This window comes from Petromyzon marinus, chromosome 38 (assembly GCF_048934315.1).
Source record: "Petromyzon marinus isolate PM22_M1 ecotype Great Lakes invasive population chromosome 38, UKy_Petmar_22M1.pri1.0, whole genome shotgun sequence".
Classification (NCBI taxonomy): Eukaryota; Metazoa; Chordata; class Hyperoartia; order Petromyzontiformes; family Petromyzontidae; genus Petromyzon; species Petromyzon marinus.
The window spans coordinates 6,881,919-6,888,527 of record NC_133704.1 but is presented as its reverse complement, the minus strand read 5'-3'; the positions used below and the strand labels follow the sequence as shown (position 1 = coordinate 6,888,527).

At 42.6% G+C, this 6,609-nt stretch overlaps 1 protein-coding gene across 19 annotated transcripts in view; it reads left to right on the top strand.

The window, feature by feature from the left end:
• Positions 1-4,512: 4,512 nt before the first annotated feature.
• ZSWIM7 (zinc finger SWIM-type containing 7) overlaps positions 4,513-6,609 on the top strand; it is a 41,114-nt gene continuing 39,017 nt past the window's right edge. For 4 of the 19 annotated variants that reach the window (XM_076072602.1, XM_032967765.2, XM_076072601.1 and 1 more), the window contains exon 1: positions 4,549-4,840. The gene's annotated coding sequence lies outside the window, so the exon portion shown is untranslated. Of the gene's footprint in view, positions 4,841-6,609 lie in introns of all 19 variants that reach the window. The other 15 variants (XM_076072603.1, XM_032967766.2, XM_032967762.2 and 12 more) reach the window with 11 other exon arrangements.

Here is a 6,609-nt window from a genome sequence, read left to right as displayed (position 1 = left end):
TATTGTTTCCCTTCTACGTGACTTTACCGAGAGAACCAAGAATATTTATTAAAAAAAGTCTATTTAACTAAGTAGAACGTCTTGTCTATATTTATTTAAAGTTGCGCATTTTTATGTGACGTCACATTTCTCAAACCCCCCCCCCTCGTCACATCGTCACAAATGTCTGACCCCCCCCCCCTAGGTGCGTGACGTCATTTATGGACGGCCCCTTATGCAAACGATGGGATATATCATTCCAGGCGCGTATATAGTGCGAAATCTGTACGCCGGGAAGCCCAGACCCGGGTCCAGGATGCTATTGTGAGATTGTTAAGTTGTTAAAGGGCTAAAACTTGGGTTAAATAAAAATAAAAGTCGCGCTTTTCTCTCTTGCTCCTCAATACAAATTCTGTTAAACGTTTAACCATGCCTGGCACACACACGCACGACTTGGTTATAATGATACGTCATCACTACACCGTTGTGTCTGTTATGTAAGAGTGTGGAGCAACCCTTTGGGGGTTTGTGTCTTAATGGCAAAGTCCAAATGTACCGGTTGTATCGACAATTCGTCAATGTAGGTTCGTTTCGCGGGTTGACAAAGAGCAACACGGCATCTGGCATTGGGCTGGCTGGAGGGCACCACTTGAGCTGAGAAGTCTTAAATAAGACGAAACAAGCTACACATTCACCATTAGCCGTCACTGTGATCCGAAACAGTTACGATTCACACTTCACACCATTGTCCTTCACCATAGAAAACACGCTCGATCATTTGTTTTTATCATCTCACTGATAGAGATACATCTATATACGTACATCCAGTGTCGGATTAAGCTAGTGCGGGGCTTGTAGCATATGTTATAAAGGTGCCCTAAATAAAAAATATATTAAAACACGTACATTTTTTGCTTGCATAGTAAAGTAATTGTATTTTTTCATTTGCTATACAGCCAGATAATACGACAAATCGCTAACCTTAAACACCCAGTCGTACATAAAAGTTGAAGTCAGTATAGTACTATAGTAATAGAGCAAGTGCAGAGTAACTGAACCGGAATTGACAGCTTGAAAGCATTTAGCGCGGTGCCCTTGAAAGTGCGGGGCCCGTAGCATGTGTAGCTACTTTTGCTACTAGGATCTCGATATACGGAACAGCGACTTTTCTAAAAAGTCCGTGAAGTGAAATTTTGTATCGCGAATCCAATGTCCCGATTGACTTTCGTGATATAATTGGAGATGTATCCCTTCAAGACGTAATAAAATCCACACTTAAGAATGCAGCAGACCATTTTAAAGCACTATTAGATAGAACATTTATGATAACATTGGTGTCCTACCGCCGCACCTCCGATTAGCACGGTTGGCTACGTATGGTGCGAAAGAAGTTGAGCATACTCAAAATAAGTCTCGAAAAAAAACTGGTACCAAGAATTGTGATCACCGTGTGAAGCGGTTTGTGCAGTGGATTTGTAAAGATTTGCAAACCTGCCCTCAAAACATGAGTGGGATGAATGGCGCTTCCTCACCCTCCTTTCCTCCTGCCGCATCGCTATTGTTTACAGCCACACCACCAGTTAGTTCCTCCTATATCATAGGACCTCTTTTTTTGCCAGTTTCAAAGTATGAAAAATAAGAATAGGTTTTGTCCTTTCTTGCAATAAAACAGGTGTCAAATGTTCAAGCACCAAACAGATAACTTTTGCAAGGAATCAAGTTTACATAGACCTGCCTTTTGGCGTTGTTCTCTGGTCTGACACTGGTGAGACAAGGCCCTTAAGAAGGCTGCCTCTGGTGTAGACCAATCCATTTTAAAGACAATGCAATATATGATCAGACCATGTTTTTGTTTGCATGTTCACCACAAGTACGTGTGGTTAATGCAGACATGATTCCTTGCGAAATGTTTCTATTTGACGTTTGAACGTCTCATCACCTCCCATTATATTGCCAGAAAGGGTCAAACCTATTCTTCTTTAATCTTGATTTGAAGCTTTCGTGACTGCAGGAATCCATACTCTTTGGTTCTTTCGGTAAAGTCACGTAGGTATAAAATAGACGTTTCGTGCGCAACACAAGCGTCCATCATCAGGTGGGAAAGCGATGGTCTGCTGCTGAGGCAGACGGTTTTAAAAGGTTTGAAATCAGTGTAGCTCAAGGGTCATGAAGAAGTTGTCGGGGCTAGTGATGTTAATGTGAGTAATTAGCATGTAACTGTAAAATAGGAGAGCGGCCTCCTGGACGAGGGCGCGGAAGTGGCTATGTTAATGTGAGAGATTAGCATGATGTTAATGTGAGACATTAGAGGGCACGGAAGTGGCTACACATTAACATAATGCTTTCCCACCTGATGATGGACGCTTGTGTTGCGCTCGAAACGTCGTGATTCATTTTATTTTATACCTACGTGACTTTACCGAAATAACCAAAGAGTATCTATTCTTATTTTTTCATAGTTTCCCCTCATTCGAACAAGTGCTCTCCATGGAACTGCAGCACCTCATCCACATCAGCTTCTACGACGCCTGCAAAACCCCTCGTCATTTGCGAGGGTCACAATGTTTGGTTGAGTTTGCGGATTGGTTTCTGTTTGTGGGAAGGCCATGACAATGGTGAACACACTCGGGCCATATCGCCTTACACAGCGCCGATTTCAGTTCGTCCCGCCACCCGGCGATGTTGTTTGTCCACGGTGTTGGTAGTGTCGTCGTTTCGCCAGGACTCCCTACTTGTGTAGGCTTATCCTTCCCCATCAGTGGGCGAAAAGTATTCCTCAGCCACTGCGCCTTTGAAGGTGGCGACGACGCCTCGGTGATCCATGGGGCGAATCAAGGCCGTTGTGTTTTCAGTGAAGTACCTCGACCCTCACATGATCAGACTGTTCAGACAGGTAGTCTAAATTGACTGGGGTGCCATGGGGCATTGTCTAGGATTGGGCGACGCCTTTTGTTGGTGAGATTTTGTTGTATTATTTTTTTTGTCACTGTACCTTTCAACAGGAGGAAAACAAAACACGTAGAGAACCAGTTTGTAAAAAGAAAAAATCGGAGTCAAATCATCGGGCCATTGGTCTTGGAGTGGCCCTTCATCAGCCCTGGGACTTTTTGGAATGGTTGACCATTAAGGTCCTTAAGGAGGCTTCAACTTAAAATCACCGCGCAGCAATTGCGTCCCCAGAAGAAGCGTTCAAGCGATCTTTGGCTCCTTTAAACCCTGGCCCAGCCTTGTCTTCCCTCAGAAATAAATATACTGGCAGGCATTCTCTGGCAGTAAAGTCTCACGTCTCGTCAACATTAAACACCCGCTTTCTTAGATAATTTTCTCAGCGCTTCAGGATGCTTAACAAACCCCCGTCTGCATCAGCATCGGCAGCTTCATCACTCAGCATCTCAACGCTATACCAACAATGACACCTTTTAAATCTCAGAAACGACCCGTTACTAGCACCGAAAGTTTCCACTTGTGAGTTTTTACCATGTACACGCTTTAAATCAACCTTTTTGCTTTCGCTTGTATAATATTGGCTCTGATCTTCGATCCATGCACTTAACAGCATTTACATGTTTTCCATCACATCACGTATACGGCGAGGCAACTTAGTCGAATTTAAGGGTGAAGCTGCTGGAAAACCTTTTATTGTTTCTTTATTACCATTATGCTCTCACTTTGCACATAATGACCTCTTTGCAGACGTTTTAACTTATTGTTACGGAAGAAACATTGAAAAAGGGTGAAATTCTGCAGGGTGGTGCTCTAAAACATCAATATTTTTTTTAGCCAGAAAATTAAAAAAAATTATCCTCCTCAAGGAAATGTACAATTTCAATATAACTTGGAGAAAGCATGTGGTGGTCCACGAAATATTTGGACACTCGAAAATGTTGGGAACCGCTGCTCTAACGAATTCCCGGATTATTGCTCAGGGAAGTTGAGTTTTCAGGTCCATACGGCGTACAGCCGTTTCAATACGGGGACAACTTTTTTTGTATATTTGTGTTTCTCCCTTGTGATGGGACTTTGTAGGATGAACGTGGAGATGTATAAGGGGCACGGGGTGACCAATAAGGTCTGGAATTGGTCTGTGATAAGTTAGGGCACTGATAAGGGGTTGACATGTATGCCTATAGCATGCAAACACTGTCAGTTTGTATGCTTGTACTAAGCGACAATTCTGTGCTGCGTACGTGAATTCCTGTGGCGTGTAAAAAAAAAGTAACGCGTACGTGTGGATTAAGAGCTCTAGAAAGCACTAAACTAAAAAGCCAACGAGTATTAGAAAATTTGTTGGAAGCTGCTTGTGGGTTGAGGGGTGGGGGGAGAAGGGGGGGTGGGGGGAGAAGGGGGGTGGGGGGAGAAGGGGGGGTGGGGGAGAAGGGGGGGTGGGGGGAGAAGGGGGGGTGGGGGGGAGAAGGGGGGGGTGGGATGGAGAAGGGGGGGTGGGGGGAGAAGGGGGGGTACCCACACCGCCCCACCGTTGCCGCGTTGCTATTGGGCAACGGCGACCAATGACAGCACGGAGCTTGGTGGGCGTTGCCTTGTGATGTTTTCCCTACGCGAGACGCCATTGGTTAATAATTTCCCGCCAAGTGTTTTTTTTCACTGTTGTCGCTGCTACGGATGTCGAGAAAGTCTAATGTTTAACATTTGGCGAATGTAACGCGCTCACTGTTCATGCGTCTCAGAGGTAATAAGTTACGTGTGAATCGGTGATATAATCCCTTAGTTAACGTTAATGCTGTATTCTGTGGGTTTTAAAACGAAAAAAAAAATCTTCAAGAAGGCCAGTCGGCCGAAACGTCGCTGACCCCTTAGTTGACGGTGAAAAATTCCGTAAGTTCCGCTGCATCGCAGTGAGAAGGTAAAGCGGCACCTACCTTACAGTCGGTGCTATTTCAGGAATATTTGATGTTTTTTTTACCTGGATTTTCTGTTTGCACATGCACAAAGTTACTTTAAGATGTTTTTCTTGTTCGTGTTTTTTTTTGTTTGTTGCGGTTGCACCCGATTCAAGAGCCGAATGGCTCACAGGGGCTATACCAAAATAAATGAAACAAAACAAAAAACTAAAAAAGCAGTCGCGTGATGTTTGTCCTCAACGATGGCCAGACGTCTTGGAGGAGGTGGGAATAACCCACACACACTTTACGCCTCCTGTTAACTAACTGTGGTGTATCGATCTTGATTTGAAGCTTTCGTGACGGCAGGAATGCATACTCTTTGGTTCTTTCGGTAAAGATCAACGTAGGTAGATAAAATAATAGGTGACGACGTTTCGATCGCAACGACAAGCAATCGTCATCAGGTGGAACAACCACAGCAAAAAAAAAACCTCTTGAAGTTGCCTTTCTTGCTACGTAACTGGTATATCTACTGGTATAGCTACCTACATAACAGGTATGTCTACTGGTATATCTACCTACGTAACAGGTATATCTACTGGTATATCTACCTACGTAACAGGTATATCTACTGGTATATCTACCTACGTAACAGGTATATCTACTGGTATATCTACCTACGTAACAGGTATATCTACCTACGTAACAGGTATATCTACTGGTATATCTACCTACGTAACAGGTATATCTACCTACGTAACAGGTATATCTACCTACATATATACGTAACAGGTATATCTACTGGTATATCTACATACGTAACAGGTATATCTACTGGTATATCTACCTACGTAACTGGTATATCTACCTACGTAACTGGTATATCTACTGGTATATCTACCTACGTAACAGGTATATCTACTGGTATATCTACCTACGTAACAGGTATATCTACTGGTATATCTACCTACGTAACAGGTATATCTACTGGTATATCTACCTACGTAACAGGTATATCTACTGGTATATCTGCCTACGTAACAGGTATATCTACTGGTATATCTACCTACGTAACAGGTATATCTACCTACGTAACAGGTATATCTACTGGTATATCTGCCTACGTAACTGGTATATCTACTGGTATATCTACCTACGTAACATGTATATCTATTGGTATATCTACTGGTATATCTACCTACGTAACTGGTATATCTACTGGTATATCTACTAGTATATCTACCTATGTAACAGGTATATCTGCTGGTATATCTACCTACGTAACAGGTATATCTACTGGTATATCTACCTACGTAACAGGTATATCTACTGGTATATCTACCTACGTAACTGGTATATCTACTGGTATATCTACTAGTATATCTACCTATGTAACAGGTATATCTGATGGTATATCTACCTACGTAACAGGTATATCTACTGGTATATCTACCTACGTAACAGGTATATCTACTGGTATATCTACCTACGTAACAGGTATATCTACTGGTATATCTACCTACGTAACAGGTATATCTACTGGTATATCTACCTACGTAACTGGTATATCTATTGGTATATCTACTGGTATATCTACTGGTATATCTACCTACGTAACTGGTATATCTACTGGTATTTCTACCTACGTAACAGGTATATCTACTGGTATATCTACCTACGTAACTGGTATATCTACTGGTATATCTGCCTACGTAACTGGTATATATACTGGTATATCTACCTACGTAACAGGTATATCTACTGGTATATCTACCTACGTAACAGGTAC